This window comes from Hemiscyllium ocellatum, chromosome 34, assembly GCF_020745735.1.
Source record: "Hemiscyllium ocellatum isolate sHemOce1 chromosome 34, sHemOce1.pat.X.cur, whole genome shotgun sequence".
Lineage (NCBI taxonomy): Eukaryota > Metazoa > Chordata > Chondrichthyes > Orectolobiformes > Hemiscylliidae > Hemiscyllium > Hemiscyllium ocellatum.
This window is the reverse complement of record NC_083434.1, coordinates 8,025,860-8,042,500: the sequence shown is the minus strand read 5'-3', so window position 1 is coordinate 8,042,500 and position 16,641 is coordinate 8,025,860. Positions and strand designations below refer to the sequence as shown.

Genomic DNA, 16,641 nt, shown 5'->3' with positions numbered 1-16,641 from the left:
GGGATACAGGTGCTTCTGCTAAGAATTAATTTATTCCCTATGTTAAGTGGTCTCCATTTTGCATCACTGAACTACCTGTGGTGCTGATGGTAATGATAGTCCCACAATATTATCCAGTTGGAAATTTAAGACTATTGATTGAGTGAACATGACGACAAATACATGCACATGTTTGTGAACGTGTGTGCTTATGTGCATGCATGTGTGTGTATCCATTGAGTATTTTGCAATTTTGGCCCTGATGATGTGTTGGTAGATTGATGCATTCATTAGAAATTTATAAGGACAGAGAAGATTCACTCAATTTCCAGTGAAATCGTTGGTTAAGAAAGGTTGAAATTTTGAAGAAATAGGGAAAATGACTGAATGCAGTTTCCTTACTACAGTTCCATTGATCATCCTGAAAGTTACAGTTACAAGTGATCAACAGAGCTCAAATAGAAGTCAGGATCTATTTACAGATTGTGTCTGGCATAAAAGGAAGCCTCATTGAGGCATGTTTGGCAGGCAATTAAGTATCTCTCTTACAATGCTCCTCTGTCACTACAATACTAAATTGAGGTGCACAAAGAGAAATTACTCCATTGGTGAAGTCTTCAGGATGTGATACTGAGCCATTTAGAGCTCACCACTCTGGATTTGGAGAAACATCCAGAAACATCAGTTGCCTATTCACAATATGCCCATTTTATGCTGCTGGATTAGATAAATTTCATCCCATTGATCTCAGTTTATAGTGGACATTGGAATACTTAGGGCCCCCACTAATGTGGTCAAACAAATCTCAGTCAAGGTCACATTGTGGGTACCACAATAATATTCAATTTCTCTCAGCTAGGCAATGATTTCCATTCCTGACAGTTATGTAGCTGTGAATTGTCAGTAAAAGGCGAAACTAGACTTAGCAGATGACAACTCTCCTGGTTAAATTATTCACTGGCCTTACTCTCCATGTCGGTGTTCAGGAGAGTTGTTACTTCAGTGAGATACAAGGAAGATATCTGCAATGGAATTAAACTCCAATACCATATGAGGAGGATTGAAGGTAAAATCTGAATGAAGAAAGACACAGCACAAAATTATGACAAGAATTTTACGAAATAAGGCAAATTTAAAATACAGCTTTTAAAATAGTTTTGAAGTGTATAATATGCGTTAATTCCAACAATGATGAGCCAGATATATAGTGTGCACCCATTAATGCATCCTCAACTTTCTTTGGAGGGGCTAGTGTTATTTTTAAGACTAACAGAAGGTGAAATTGGTCTGTGGCTGTAGCACAAAATAGACCAACAGCCAAATACCAGCTGATTTTCTACAATGCCCCACTGAAGTTCACAAAACAACAGTTCAAGCTCTTTCTGCAGATTACTTTCCTCGTCTCACAGTAATGATTAGATGGTTTGAGATTTTTTTAAAAATTCCAAGTCAATGGAGATAAAAATTAGTGTGGTGACAATTGCTATTGAGCCCATTTCACACTACTGGTTTAAATAAATTTCACTCCATTGATCTCAGTTAATAATGAACATTTGACTGGTTAGGAGATGGAAGTAGTTAATAACTGTGACAGTCAGATGGAGGATGAAGCAAAGATTTATAATCAATTTTGTTGGCAATTGTTAAGGAATAGCTGGCAATTTCTACAAAGAAACAATTCTGAAAGTTGATGAAGGGAGGTATAGTTCCTTAGTTAATGTCATCTGATCAGAAATACACATCGAATGAGTGAAAAGATTAGCAAATTAACAAGTTTCTTAGTTATGTGTGTTCACTGTACATCACTCTGGAGCATGTCTGTGTACAAACCAACACTGAGCTTAAAAAACTTCAAGGCTAATCAAAACATTGTTCCATGCTAAAGACTTATTACTTCTTTCTTTGGAAGAAACTCTCTTTGAAAAGTTACTGATGGCCTAAAACATAACATGGCGAATAAAAACCTGACCTACACAATTCCCTGCCATATGAAATGTATATCCAACCCACAAGTGACTTGACCCAGGAATTCTGTCTTTGCATTCAGGGTTCATGTTCATGATTCATTTTGCGAGCAATGATGGAATGTATGATGGGTGTGTGATGAATGTGGATGCAGAGGTGGATTGATTAGAAAAATCATATTGCTTCTCCAACACAGCACCCATGCCCAATATTGTTTAAATTCTCCCTTAAACTCACCTCCCACTCACTCCAATTAGATTACCTACAGTGCGGAAACAGGCCCTTCGGCCCAACAAGTCCACCCAGACCCATTCCTCTACTCATGCACCTAACACTATGGACAATTTACCATGGCCAATTCACTTGACCAGCACATCTTTGGAGTGTGGGAAGAAACCGGAGCATCTGGAGGAAACCCACACAGACACGGGGAGAATGTGCAAACTCCATGCAGATAGTCTGCCAGAGGCTGGAATTGAACCTGGGTCCCTGGTGCTGTGAGGCAGCAGTGCTAACCACTGTGCCACCATGTTGCCCTCCAATGCCACTGCATGCCCTCCTAATGACACCTAATCAATTGTCTCAGTGAGTTACAGATATGGCTGAAAAATAGCCTTGCATAGAGGTTGATGACATGGAGTTACATCAAATATGCATAGACATTTAGACTTGTCATAATCTGAGCAGTACCAGCACTCTCTCAGTTGCCTGAGGGAAAACAGTAACATAAATTTTATTTTCTGTGGGTTAGATTGCAAATTTTGATGGATATGCATTAATATCTACTATTGCGGAATTTGGAGATGCCAGTGTTGGACTGGGGTGTACAAAGTTAAAAATCACACAACACCAGGTTATAGTCCAACAGGTTTAATTGGAAGCACACTAGCTTTCGAAAGCTAATGTGCTTCCAATTAAACCTGTTGGACTATAATCTGGTGTTGTGTGATTCTTAACATTGCTGAATTTGATTGTTTTATTGCTTTAAAAGTATTTTGTACTTTGTCAGAGTAACACAGAGGAATTATGTTTCCATCTCACCTGCAGTTCAGACTGCATCTCTCTATCAACCTCACTCCAATATCCTTCTTTGTTTAAAGTATTTAAAGAATTTGATACAGTGTTGGAGAGAAACCATTTCTTCTGTTGAAGGAGTCTAAACCAAAAGCTTACGATTAAAATTCGGCCATTTAGGTGTAATGTTAGGTGTAAGGAAGGATGTATTTGCCAGATCTACCAACAATGGGAAAAATTCACTTGACCTTGCCCTCACCAATCAACCTGTTGCAAGTGCATTTATCCAGCACAGTATAGATAGCAGTAACCATTACATTGTCATGGTGGAGATGAAGTCCCATGCTCACACATTGAACAGAGTGTTGGGTGGCAATATCACTGTGCTAAGTGGGATAATATTCATAACTGATCTATCTATTCAAAATGCATTATCCATAATAAGCTGTGGGCATTATTAGCATTAGAACCATGAACCACAATCGGTAACTTCATGGTCCAGAATATCCCTGAGTATGGGTGGCACGGTGACACAGTGGTTAGTACTGCTGCCTCACAGCGCCAAAGACCCAGGATTAATTCTTGCCTCAGTCAACTGTCTGTGTGGAGTTTGCACATTCTCCCAGTGTCTGCATGGGTTTCCTCCGGGTGCTCTGGTTTCCTGCCATAGTCCAAAGATGTGCAGGTCAGATGAATTGGCCAAGCTAAATTGTCCATAGTGTTAGGTGAAGGGGTATATGTAGGGAAATGGGTTGGATGGGTTGCTCTTTGCAGGGTCGGTGTGGACTTGTTGGAATGGAGGGCCTGTTTCCACTCTGTAAGTTATCTATCTATCTATTGCCATTATTGGCATATCAGAGGACCAACAAGGTGTTAGAAAAAATATAGAAAACAGTACCCACCATATCTGAAAATGAAATGCCAGCCTAATGAAGTTATAACATTACTTGTGTATTAAACATCAGAAGCAGCATACAATAGCTTAACAATTCACCAACTAACGGCTCAGATCAAAGCTCTGTAATTCTGCTACATCCAGTAGTGAATGTTTCCATCTTCAGTGGAACCCTGACAGACTGAAGCTTTCACAACCATCTTTAGCCACAAGTGTCGTGTAGATAATCCATCTCAGCCTTTTCCCCGAGGCCCCTTTGTAATGAGAGCTACTCTTCAGACAATTTGATTCATTTTAAATGCTCTAAAAAAAAGGGAAGAGTGCACTGAACTCAGCAAGAACTATGGATGGACCCTGAGAGAACCCTGGTGTGATGCTGAAGACCTTTGTTCCAGAACAAGTCATGCCCACAGCATCGGGTTATTCGAGTCCAGCTTCAACATAGATATCTATCTAACAAATTGAGTTGGTATGTGCTGACCATAGTAAAAAGATAAATCTAATATTTCCATTAACCACCTCATCAGCTTACTGTCAATCATCAGCAAAATGACTAAAGGTGTACTTGACAGCACTATCAAGCAGTGCTCACTGATGTTTAGTTTGAACTCTGTCAGCACCATTCACCTCCAGTTCTCCTTCCAGCCTTAGTCTAAATTTGGACTAAATTCCAAAAGTGGTGAGAATGAAGAAGCTTTGACATAAAGGCAACATGGGACAGAATGTGACAACAAGAATTCCGAGTGGGAGAGCAAGAGATAACTTATGGAACTTGGGACTGGTTGTAAAACTCTCGGAGAAATATAAGGTTATAGGAGCTTTGTAGAGCTGAAGGAGTGTTGTAGAGGTACAGCTTATTTCTAGAAGCGGAGAGGGGTAATCAGACTGCAAGAGGATTGCAGAGCTAGAGGAAGGTTATAGCATTGAGGGATAGCTGTTGAACAAGAGCAGAGTTACAAGACCAAAAGAGGTTTGTAGAGCTGGAGGAGAGTTCTGGGAGGGCATGGAGTGCCAGTGAGAGGTGGCATTGGAAGTAATAAAGATTTTCACCATGATACAGAACTTTTTCACACAGATGGTGGTACATGTATAGAATGATCTGTCAGAGGAAGTGGTGGAGGCTGGTACAAATACAACATTTAAAAAGCACCTGGATAGGCAAATGAAAAGAAAGGGTTTAGAGAGATATGGACTAACTGCTGGCAGATGGAACTAGATTAATTTAGGATATCTGTTAATCATGGACGAGTTGGATCGAAGGGTCTGTTTCTGTGTGTACATGTCTATGACTCTATTTAATGTACATTAACAATTAAAGTAAATACTTCTTTTACAGTTGAGCAGAATTTTCATGCTGCATGTCCTTCCTGGCCTATGATATTGATTTCTTTCATATAAAGTGCAAATAAGATGGAGGTCATTACTATTTACAACTAAGTCTTCGATTTTCTTGTATAACCTCAATGCTTGCTAACCCCATGTATCAATGTGAGGAGTGGATTTATCTGTGGCTGGTAATTGAGTTCAGATGTCAGTTATTAGATTAACTGACTCCTCACAGGAGAGGATGACAATTTACGATAGGCTCTTTTATATCGAAGCTTTGTCTCATAGGACTTTAACTTTCCATTAATACCAAGTGATGTTATGAATGTCACTCTGAAGAGCTCAGTCACACTTCAACCTGTTCCTGTTATATATGCTGTTATTCTTTTCTCCCTAACAAGTATCACCTTGCTTAGCAAATATTGGGTTGTTGATCTTCACAGCATCCTCAACATCAATACATCTATTTACTTACCATATCTTGGATAACCCTTTTTCATCTCTTTCCCTCATCACAGCCTCTATTTACTCTTTCGATCTTATCAATTCAACTGCAGCCAATCATCGCTTTCTGGTTTCTTTGAAACTGTTGATAAACTTATCTGTACACACTTCCTCCTCACTGCATGGAAATCAAGATTCATCATACCAACTAATTTCTCATTAGATTTAAAAACCCATTTTCCTCACTCATTTCTGGTTGTAAAATCCAAATTTAGTGTGATGTTTAAGGTACCCTTCCAGGATTGACATTTCAATATTAGGTGGGTTAAATTGTTGAAAATGGAAAATCTGCATCCACTTCCTGTTTAACTGCTGTGGGCCAACAACCCACTCTGGAGAGGCAGGTCAATCATGAGGAGAAGATTTAAATGAGACTCCAGCTCTCAGATTCCGTAAGTAATAGCTCAGCATGAGTTTCCAGGGCTCGGGAAATGCATAATGATGATTTGGAGAAGATGCAAGGGCCCTTCATGGAGATGGACGTATTCCTGCCAGTCATAGAAACATCAGAGTTATGGAAGAGGCCTTTTGGCCAATGAGGTCTGTACCACTAAAGTATTCTTTACCTACATTAGCCCCACTTTCCCACAGAAACCTCATAGCTTCGAGTGTTATGAAATTTTAGTATTTTTAAAAGACTCTGAGGTTAATTGCCTCAACTATCTTCCAGACAGTGCATTCTGAACCCCAAAATAAGGAGAACAGTTACTTTCTATTCTGTCTACCTTGTCCATGCCCCTCATAATCGTATACACCTCTATCCCCCAACCTTCTGTGTTCCAACCTCTCTTCACACTGAAATGCTCCATCCGAGGCAACATCTTGGTGAATCTCCTTTACACCCCCTTCAGTACAATCACACTACTCCTAAAGTGTGTTGGCCAGACATACACGCAGTACTCCAGCTGTAACCTAAATAAAGTGCAGTGCAGCTCCAATCATAACCTCCCTGTTTATATAATCTATTAAGCCAAATGCCCAGTATGCTTTCTTAACTACCCAATTAACCTGTCATGTAACCTTCAGGGACTTGGGGACAAGTTCCTCTGAGCTTCCTGGTGCCTTGCCAATCACTGAGTACTCTTTTGTCTTGTACCTTCTTCCAAAGTGCATTACCTCAATTCTTCAAAGGTCTAAGCTTAATGTCATTCAAAACCCTGTCTAACAAATATCTAGTCCCAATCACCCATCACCATTAATATTGTTGACCCATGTTAGCTCCAAGTTAAGTAATGTCTTGATTTTAAAATGATCACTCTTTGTGGTCTCACCTCTCATTACCATCATAATGGCCTTGAGACCTATAATCTTTGAGAATGTCTCTGCTCATAAGTCTTGTATCTTGACCATCTTCAATTTTAATCACTCCATGATTGGTGACCATACCTTCAATCACCAAGCCCTGGAGTTTTATTTGTATTCCCTTCTACTTTCCATACCTTCTTTTCATCATTTTATTTGAACACTTTTGTTCACAAATTCTTGAGATGGGGATCAATAGCTGTTTGTGTGGTTGGTGTGATTGGAAACACAAGGCCATGTGTGAAACCTCGAGGAACATACCAACTGGAGTTAGCAAAATGCGGGCTAGAGTTTAGTCTATACTTTGCATTGAAACTCATGGTCTTATACTGCCTGCCCATCTCAAGCTCCCATCTGCCTCTTGAAAGGTCCCATAAACGGTTCCATGAATAGGACTGGTTTCTTGATCAATACTTATCCCCAAAGTCACTCTGAAAACATGTATTCTGTTCATTTATTTAATTTCTGCCTGGAGCAACTTGCCCAGTGCAAATTGGTTCCATATTTCCTATATCACAACAGTGACAACATATCAAAAATACTTCATTGGTTATAATCCTTTTTGGATAATGTTCAAATTATGAGACATGTTATATCAGTGCAAATCTTTCATTTACATTTTCTTTCTTGAAATTGAGAAGGAAAGTCTTTCTGAAGTTATACTTGGCACAACCATTCCATTCTCTGTTGGGTATAGCTTTTCTGATATATATAGGAAAGAATTAAATGATTTTAGTAACACACTGAGAACTGCAGTGAAGAGTTAAATCATCTGCTATGCGTTATCTATAGGAACAGGGGTTAGTTACTAGGGATACTGCCAAAAATAACTTAGCTATCTGTCTACAACTTCACTCAGATTAGCACCAAACCTGTTTAATGTAACTAAACTGAGGAAAGCCCTTATTTTCTGTTTACTGTACACCCCATTATTTTGAAGAACTCATCTATTAAAGTTTATTTGAGTTTAGAATGTTGAAACCTTTATAAGAAAATAGTCTTGGCACCAACTGCCTGCGAAAACATCTTAGTGAGGCAATAACAATTAATAACCTTCAAGCAAAATTTTATGCAGCCTTTTCATAGTTATCTGAGTAACAAATGATGTCACAGCTTGTGGTAGACTTTTCTGCTTTCTGTCTCTTAAGGGAGAATTGTTTCCATCCGTTAGCCAACTAAGTGACACTCCAAATATGTGCGTGGATTTGTATAGGTGCATAGCTCAGACAGATAAAGAGCAGAGTTACAGGGTAATGGATCCTGGCAGTACTGTTATAAACCTGTCATCTATCCTGATGGGGATTTAAAGCATTAGGAACAACACCACCTAGTTCAAAGAGACAAGCTTCTTTGCATTGCTAAATAAACTATAAAAAAAAGGCTGAACATTAGCTTATATTGTCGATATAAGGAAAATTTGCCCAGTTTGTTGAACATTTGCTTCGAAGATGTTTGATGCAATGGTTCATTATGGGGCACAACTGAACAAAAAAATGGGATTTTTTTTACAGACTGATGAAAATAGAGCAGAAACATAATTAGAATGATTTGAAATTAGACATTGCAATTCTGACAGAATTCCCTGCGGCTGCCACTTTCAACAGAGTCTATTTTTTAGGTGACATAGGTGTCTGTTTAAAGTAGGCGTAGGCCTCAGGGACTTGGGGAGTCATTACTGTCCTGAAAGTAATTTTAACAGTCTGCTGGCAGGGAAGAAAGGGACACTTTCTCAGGTAAAGCAAAACGTCCCCTTGTAACAGAGTTCTCCCCCCAGACTCACAAGGAGAATTGGGCTGATGCTCATATAGGTTAATCCACTTCCACTTCCCATTTAAGTTACAGCTTCGATTCCCCTCCCCATGGAGCCATGAAGCAGGCACAGTTCTTCATATGGACCATTTCCAGAGAAACAGCCAGTAAACGTGATGTAATTGAGAATGGAATTTAAAATAGCTTGAAGCTTTCCATGTGCACTCCTGGGTGGGAAGGACCTTAGGAATAAAACCTGCCTATCCCAGTTCCTCAGCTCAATAGATCAAATCCACTCTAGAATCATTAAATGTTGACTAGAATGCTTAAAGTCACAGCTGGAACATCTCTCATCATTACAAAACCTATATAAATGTGAGCTCATCCAAAGCTGATTGCATCCTAATTTGGTCCAAGCCCCATTCACCCATCAGCCTGTGCTGGCTAACCTACATTAACTCCCAGTCCAGCAACGTCCAACAATAAAAGCTTGCTTTTGAGTCCCATCATAGCCTTGAACCTCCCTCTTTCTCTAATCTCCTCCAACTCTACGGTTATTCAAGATCTCTGCACTCCTCCAATTCTGTTTGGCTATGTATTGACATAGTATTTCATAATGTGTATTTCATTGACAACAAAAACAATTGAAATTACTGGGAAAACTCAGCAGGTCTGGCCTGCATCTGTGGAGAGAAATTAGAGTTAACATTTCGGGTGCAGTGACCTTTCAATTTTCAATGCTCCATCATTTGGTTACCTCAGTCTACCCTCCAAACTACACTCTGAAAACCTCTCTCTTGTTCTTTTTTTAAGATGTTCTCTACATCATTGAAGAAACATTTGGTTTGATGTCCTAGTATCTCCTACAGTGATACAATCTCAGATTTTGCTTGAGAAAACAATTCTGTGAAGCACCATGGGACATTTAATTTTCTTAAAGCAGGACATGGTGTTGCCAATAATTTAGCAGCAAGTGAATTATCAGGAAGCTGTCAGTGAAGTTGAACTGAATACCAGTGCCAGCAATAAGAAATAAGATCCTTTAGCTTCTGTCAGTGTGAGACTGGAAATAAATTACTTATAATAAGAATTTTCTTCCACTATTGACAAAGGCCTTTGCGCAAAGTTGGTGTTCTGTTTAACTTGTTCGGCTTATAGATCACCATCCTAGGTGAGGCAACCTCCTATATTTTTCAAACATTTAAACACACAGCGAGAACACTTCAGGGACATGTGGTTTATTGAAAATAAACAGATGCATTTAGGCCATTAACCTCTGTGCACATCAGCTCAGTAGAATTTTCCATGAGCCAATGACCCTGACATTATTCTTTTTATAAGTTGCTTGCAACGAATTCTAAATTGATTTTTATTCATAATTCATAGACATTTTCCACAAATTCCAGCTCAACTTGCCATCACAGGTTTAGTGAGAGACACAAATCAGATGACATCAGAATTATTCAAAATTAACATGAAAATGCAAAACATTTATTTAAACTCCCTTGTTTTCACACAAAGAATTTGAACACAAAAACACAGAATGAGTATTTATCCAACTCCTGTCTCAGCAGATGTTTTTGAGTGTGTGATGTGGAGGTGTAAATTGGAAGAGTTAAAGAGGGTGGTTTGAATTGAAGTCATGCCATGTGACAAGACCCAAGGGAACTCTTGCACCTTTAAAGGAATATAGTTCATCATTTCAGAAGTTCACAGCTATTCATTTCAAATACCGGTTTTAAAACTCACAATAAATGTCTCAAAATGATTGGCATCATTATCCCAATGTCTGAGAAAATCAAACCAAAAGAAAATTATTATATGCAAAAATATACACACATTCCCAAATTCCTCCAATTTTGCTGATGAACTCTGTCAGAATCCAATGTGTGGTTGCCATAGTAGCTTTAGTTAGCACCTTTGGTGAAATAATATCAGTCTGTAAAAGCAGTTGACAATCCATTAGCCTTACATTGCAATCTTAGACCATTTCTATCCAAGTGTTTATTTTACTTCAGTAACAAGGAGACCATGAATCTCCTTTTATAACCCTACTGTACAAAATAATGACATATTAATATCCAAGATGTGAATAATTTACAACTAAACATTGCAATAACCCATGCAGTTGAAATCTGGTCAATAATAAATGGTCACTGACTGTTTCCATGGATTTTGTAAAGAAAGGGATGAAGTTTGTAAGAATTTTTGGTTCACCTTATCAACGCTGATTATAGGTTTTGTACAATCAAGTGTGCAGGATGGTCTATTTGTGATTTATGAAACTATTTAAGTAGTTGAGAATGTCTAACTAAACAGCTGTAGAAAGCTGAAGCTAGCCGTACTGTGAGGCAGCTGCCAGTTGCTTGCTTTGTGTAACAGATGACGCAGAATCTCAGGCTACACCCAGCTTTCTCTCACTCGCTCTCTCACCCTATCTATCTCCCTGTAATGTCTCTTGATACACAGCTACTTTTAGCAGCAGTCATTTCACAGTAAGCAACTGGATGAAGACAACAAAAAAATCTTCACTAGCCTTTTTGTGAGAATGAGACAGTGAGACTGACTGGTGCCTAGCTGTAGGTAGCAGTGTCTCACAGTCTGGATGTGAAAAGGTTTCTTTGAAAGGGAGCTCCACAAACTAGCAGAAGCTTAACAGGAACTGCATGATGGAGGTGGCTACTGGCCAGTGAAATGTGAAGATGCCTATAAAGCCACAATCATTGTTTTGTTGATGGGAAGCCTGAAATCCTGCCTTATGAGAATACTGAAGGTAAGTGTGTCTCTAATCTGCAGGATGGTCGGTGCTGTTGTTAGCTCCCGTTAAATGTACAACAAAACTGAGAGTATACTGTTGTGATTCTGCACTAGAGTTGACTACAAGTTTCAGTAAACAGGGTAGCCTTCATAATATTGTACAGGGAGATGTTGCAACAAGTTTAGCAATAAATTGGCACAGCTCTCCCATCTCACCACAACTGCTTTCCATTTTTTGTGTAGAGAGACTCTAGGTTGATATTAGCTGATTTTTGTTGTGCTTTATTTTCAAATAGTTTGTTGTGTTCTTTCATCATTGCTCAGGGCAGTTTGCACTGACATTTGAACACTATCCATACTGTATTAGTATTCAAAATACACCATCTACAGAACCACCAAATAGTGTTTTGGTTATTTTCCCTCTAGGAACTATTTTTAGTGTTTTGCATAGACTGTTAATATTTCAGAATTCAAACTGAAAACATCAAACATAATCTCAGTGGTAGTTTTATTGATAGATTTGAAACACTTGATAAAAGTTGAGTTGACTCTCCTGCCTGATTCTGAGGTGTGATATTGATTGATAAATCCAGTTATTCTCCTGTTGTACAGCATGAGTACATGTAAAGGAGGGTAAGGGTAGCGGGGATTAAGATAACAGCGTTCTGGATTACACGCCCTTACAACATCAAGCTGAAGAGACAACTAACCTGCAACTTCTTTGGAAAGATTATTTTTAGTGGGGTCATTATTGTGACACCAGCATGTTTTAAGGGAGCGGGGAACTGTTTTGCCAACAGTACAGTACTACTTTAATACAGCACTGAGGAAGCAACTTACAGTGTGTTTTGAAGACTCTGAGATGAGATGTGTACACAAGCCTACAGACCTAAGAGGTTTGAACCATACCTACACTGAGCCTCAAGCTTCATTCCTTGTCTGGACACTATTGTGGAACAGTGGTAATGTGGGCCAGAAGGTCTAGGATAAAGTCCCAACTGCCCCAGAGGGCTTTTTAATCCATTCACAGCACGACGGCGACACTGGCATTTATTGCTCATTCCAGAGGGCAATTAAGAGACCAGCAGATTCCTGTGGATCTGGAGTCACATGTAGTCCAGACCAGGAAAGGATGGCAGTTCCCTTCCCTCAAGAACGTTAATGAACCAGATGGGCTTTTTTCAACAATGGATTCATGCACATGGTTAGACTTTTAATTCCAGATTTTTGTTGAGTTCAAATTCCACCATCTGCCATGGCAGGATTCAAACCCAGGTTTTTGAAAGGTACCTAGCCAGGAAATGAAACATCTGGATATCTAACCTACAGCTCAGCGAGCAAACCTCCACCCTAACCCCGCCCCCTCAAACCCAGGTCCCCAGTACAGTCCAGTGATAATACCGCTAGACTATTGCCTTCCCTAAATTGTGTAATAATGTATCCAATCAGGTTGATTCAAAATGTTTATAAAACACCTCCATATTGTTTCAGATAGGTAAGTGTATGCAAATAAAAGACAATTGAAAAACAAATCCTAGCAGGGAAATGAAAAGAATTTGTTATGATCTGGAATAGATATTTTTGAAAAGGAGGTGGATGAACAGTCAATAATAACCATCAAGAGGAAATAGGATATATACTTGAACAGGACATATTTATAGGACTAAGGAAAAAACAGCAAAGGGTGAGAGTGGGGTAAAATGGATAGCCCTTTCGTTAATAAAGTTAATTAATGAGCATGTGCATGACAGACTGACTGGCCTTCTTCTGGGATGGAACATTCAATTTCTAGCAGTTTCTAGCAGTGCTCGAATATAGGTGACCTGAAGGAATTACTGTTGAATTTTTGTTTCAGTCACGCACAAACTGAAAGATCTAAGAAAGGGCAGGCATTGAGAGAGTGGGGAATTTGAGAGTGTAGCTTAGTATTTCTTTGTAGGATATAGCTGGAAGGCACCCTAGCCAAAAACCATTAATGTTGTTTGTTGGAAGACCTCTCGGATGTAAAATAGTGATTAGATTTCTGTCTTTATTTTCAGACAATGTTTGGTCAGTAACAAACTGGCACTTAGGTGAGTTGGGTCCAGGCTAATAGCTGAAGCTGTCTATGCAGTGGGATTCAGGGCTGGCTGGACTGAACAAACTCTCCGAGGAGGAGTATCTGAAGGGAGTATGCACCCAAAAACTCCATTGTTTCACTACGTAAACTGCAAACCACAAAACCTGAACACCTCCTCTGTTCCAGAGATATCTGATTACCTTTAGAACTGGAGAGGGATTATACAAAGATTCATTTTCAGGTATTGCCTCTCTCAGAACAGCAAAGGACTGGCAAGGCCTCCACTACTGCAGCAGTAGATCTGACAGATTAGGATGAATGGACAGTGTTTAAAGAAGAGAAGAACTACGGCAGGTCATCAGTCATTTTCCTCCTTCACAGTTGTCTCAGATCTGATGATTATTTCCAGAATTTTATGGTTTGTGTTATAATTGATGCAATGATTGAGTGTTACAATATAATTAAACAGATTGCCAACAAAGGACAGGATTAGACTCAGTAAATATAATAACACATGCATTTATAAAGCACCTTTAGTGTAGTAAATGGTCCTAAGACAGTTCATAGAACAAATTACCAAACAAATCTTGACACTGGGGTCACATAAGGAGATATTAAGAAATTTCTTAATGATATGGAGGCTAAACTGTAATGATTATATTGTTTGTAATGATTATGTTTCTGTCTATAGATGTATTAACTTAAATTTGGCTCCATTGCCTATTCAGTCAGCAAGTCTGCACATTATGAATATCTTCACTCCCTCTCCTATCACTACTTCAAAAGAAAGTCATCAGAACCTGGATTTCTTCATATGATCGAGGCTTCGGTCACATTTCCAACTCAGACACAGTGGCAAACTGGGAAGGTCTGAGAAATTCAGTCCCTTGTGGTAATTAAGGATTTGATACAACTAAAGAGGTCATTTAAAGAAAATATTATGTTAAAAAGTATTTAGTTTGATACAAAGAGCAACGTATGGTTTCTTTGATGCTCATGGCTCTCCTCCACATTATTTGACAAAACTTCCAATGCCTTGTTCTTGTAAAGAAATAACAAGAGGAACCACTTGCACGATTTTACTTCTTTTGTGAAAAGATGACAGGAACTGGCTAGATTCTATTACTGATCCTTTGTAGGATAAATTTATGAATAGACAAAAAAAAAGATAGGATTCTGAATGAAAGAATACAATTGTATTAACAATGGCACAGCAGAACAGCTATGTACACTTTTTTTGACAGTATGAACCAGCACTGCTCTGTTATCTACTTATTATATGACTACCTTTCATTGTCTAAATGTTGTTTTCTCTGGACTCCATATTTATTATAAAATGAAGATTGCTTTGCATGTCAAAATAGATTCTCTGATGCTCTGTGGAGTATCTGCTTAACAAAATTGATTTCCCATAAGGACGCCAGTTCTTTCTATTCTAAGAAATATAGTGACTTATTCCTCTAGTAGGTGAATAAGAAAAGTGACCTTAAAATTAGAAATAAAAAAGAAAATGCTGGAAAAATCTCAGTAGGTTAGGAAGCATCTGTACAGAGAAAGACACTGAGTTAATGTTGCAGGTTTATGACCTTTTATCCAAAGCGTTGATGTGAAAATATACCTCTTTACAGAAATGGTAGTGGAAATATGGAGCTATAAACACAAAGAAATGTTGAGGCTTAGCCTGTTGGAAATTTCGAAACTTTAATAGATTTTTCTTGGGTAAGCTATAGTTCAGCTGTGATCTTAGGGAATGGGAGAACAAGCTTCAGTCACTAGATAAAGTATTCCAGTTTCTGTTTTTAATAACAAACATTCTGGTAAAACATGTTGCCTCTGAGTTTATTTTGTTCTTATTCTTAATCCAATAGTGCTCACTGAATGGAGGCCAGTTTGTTTCTTTTCCCTTTGTGTCTTCAGCCTTCAGTGTTTCACTATATTCTCCAAGGCTGAGGACCCAAGTCCCAACCCCTGCTCGTAAGAGTGCCAAAATGAAGAACAAAAGAAGGTCCATCTGTGGCTAAGTTGATAACCCTCTCACCTCTAAGTCAAAAGATTGCGATCCATAGATTTGTGCCATAATTTAAGTTGACTCTCCTGCACAGTATTGGAACTGTGTTGCATTGTCAGAGGCACCAGATGTTAAGCCAATGGATCAAAGGATGCTGTTTTAAAGAAGAAAGGAAAGTTTTCCCAGGTGTCGCAGCCAATATCTATCCATCAGCCAAGATCATTAAAGCAAATTATCTGGTCATTATCTCATGGATGTTCTTGTGCAAACACATTTTGCACATTACAGAAGTAACTACACTCTTGAAGAAAGTACTTGGTTGTGGAGCATTGTGGGATGGTCACTTTTTGGGAAATACACTTTTTAACTGAAAATCATTTTCTTCCTTCATCCCCAAACCATGACCCAGTCGAGCTGTTTACCTGCTGTATATGTGAATTCACCTACTACTTTATTTTCCAGTGGAGATTTTCTTGCCTGCAATTCTTATCATTTGTTGTTAATTTAGTTCAGGTATTTATTATTGGAAAATTGATTTAGAGATTAAATCAAATTAAATTTTGCAATGTCAACTGTCACAGTGTCATTGCTAACTCTGATCTTTAGTGGTTCCTCAATATCTTTTGAGATCAGTCTCTTAAATCCATTGCCACCTAACATGTATACATATATATTCAAAAAAAGCCCCATGGACAAATACATCCTCTGTGCCTGGTGTCTCTCAGCTGGCATGAATCTGGAGGTGAAGTAATTTTTGTTAAATGTCTTTTTCTTCTTGTCTTGAGCTGTTTCATTAGTGTTTCTCTCACTGAAAGAAACAGACAATAATCCAACCTCCGTGTATCATTTTCAGATCTTTCATCATCTGAGACCTCAAGGTGACACAAGAAATTATTATACACTGTCGTATAGCAATTAGTGAAGGTGAATAACCCCATTGAATTCTACTAAGCGCCGTATTAAATTAAGAAGTCTTATCATTGAAGTGGGACTACTAGGTGAGAGGTTAATTCAATTCCTCATATAGATTATTTAATGAGGAGAGTTCCATTTCACTTTGCATGCAAGTAAATTATAATTTTA

At 38.6% G+C, this 16,641-nt stretch overlaps 1 protein-coding gene across 8 annotated transcripts in view; it reads left to right on the top strand.

The window, feature by feature from the left end:
* The window catches only part of ripor2 (RHO family interacting cell polarization regulator 2), a 247,139-nt gene that overhangs the window by 150,807 nt on the left and 79,691 nt on the right, over window positions 1-16,641 (top strand). The window contains exon 1 of one of the 8 annotated variants that reach the window (XM_060850030.1): window positions 16,537-16,556. The exons of the other annotated variants lie outside the window; for them this stretch is intronic. The gene's annotated coding sequence lies outside the window, so the exon portion shown is untranslated. Of the gene's footprint in view, window positions 1-16,536; window positions 16,557-16,641 lie in introns of those variants that run through there. 8 annotated transcript variants of the gene reach the window in all.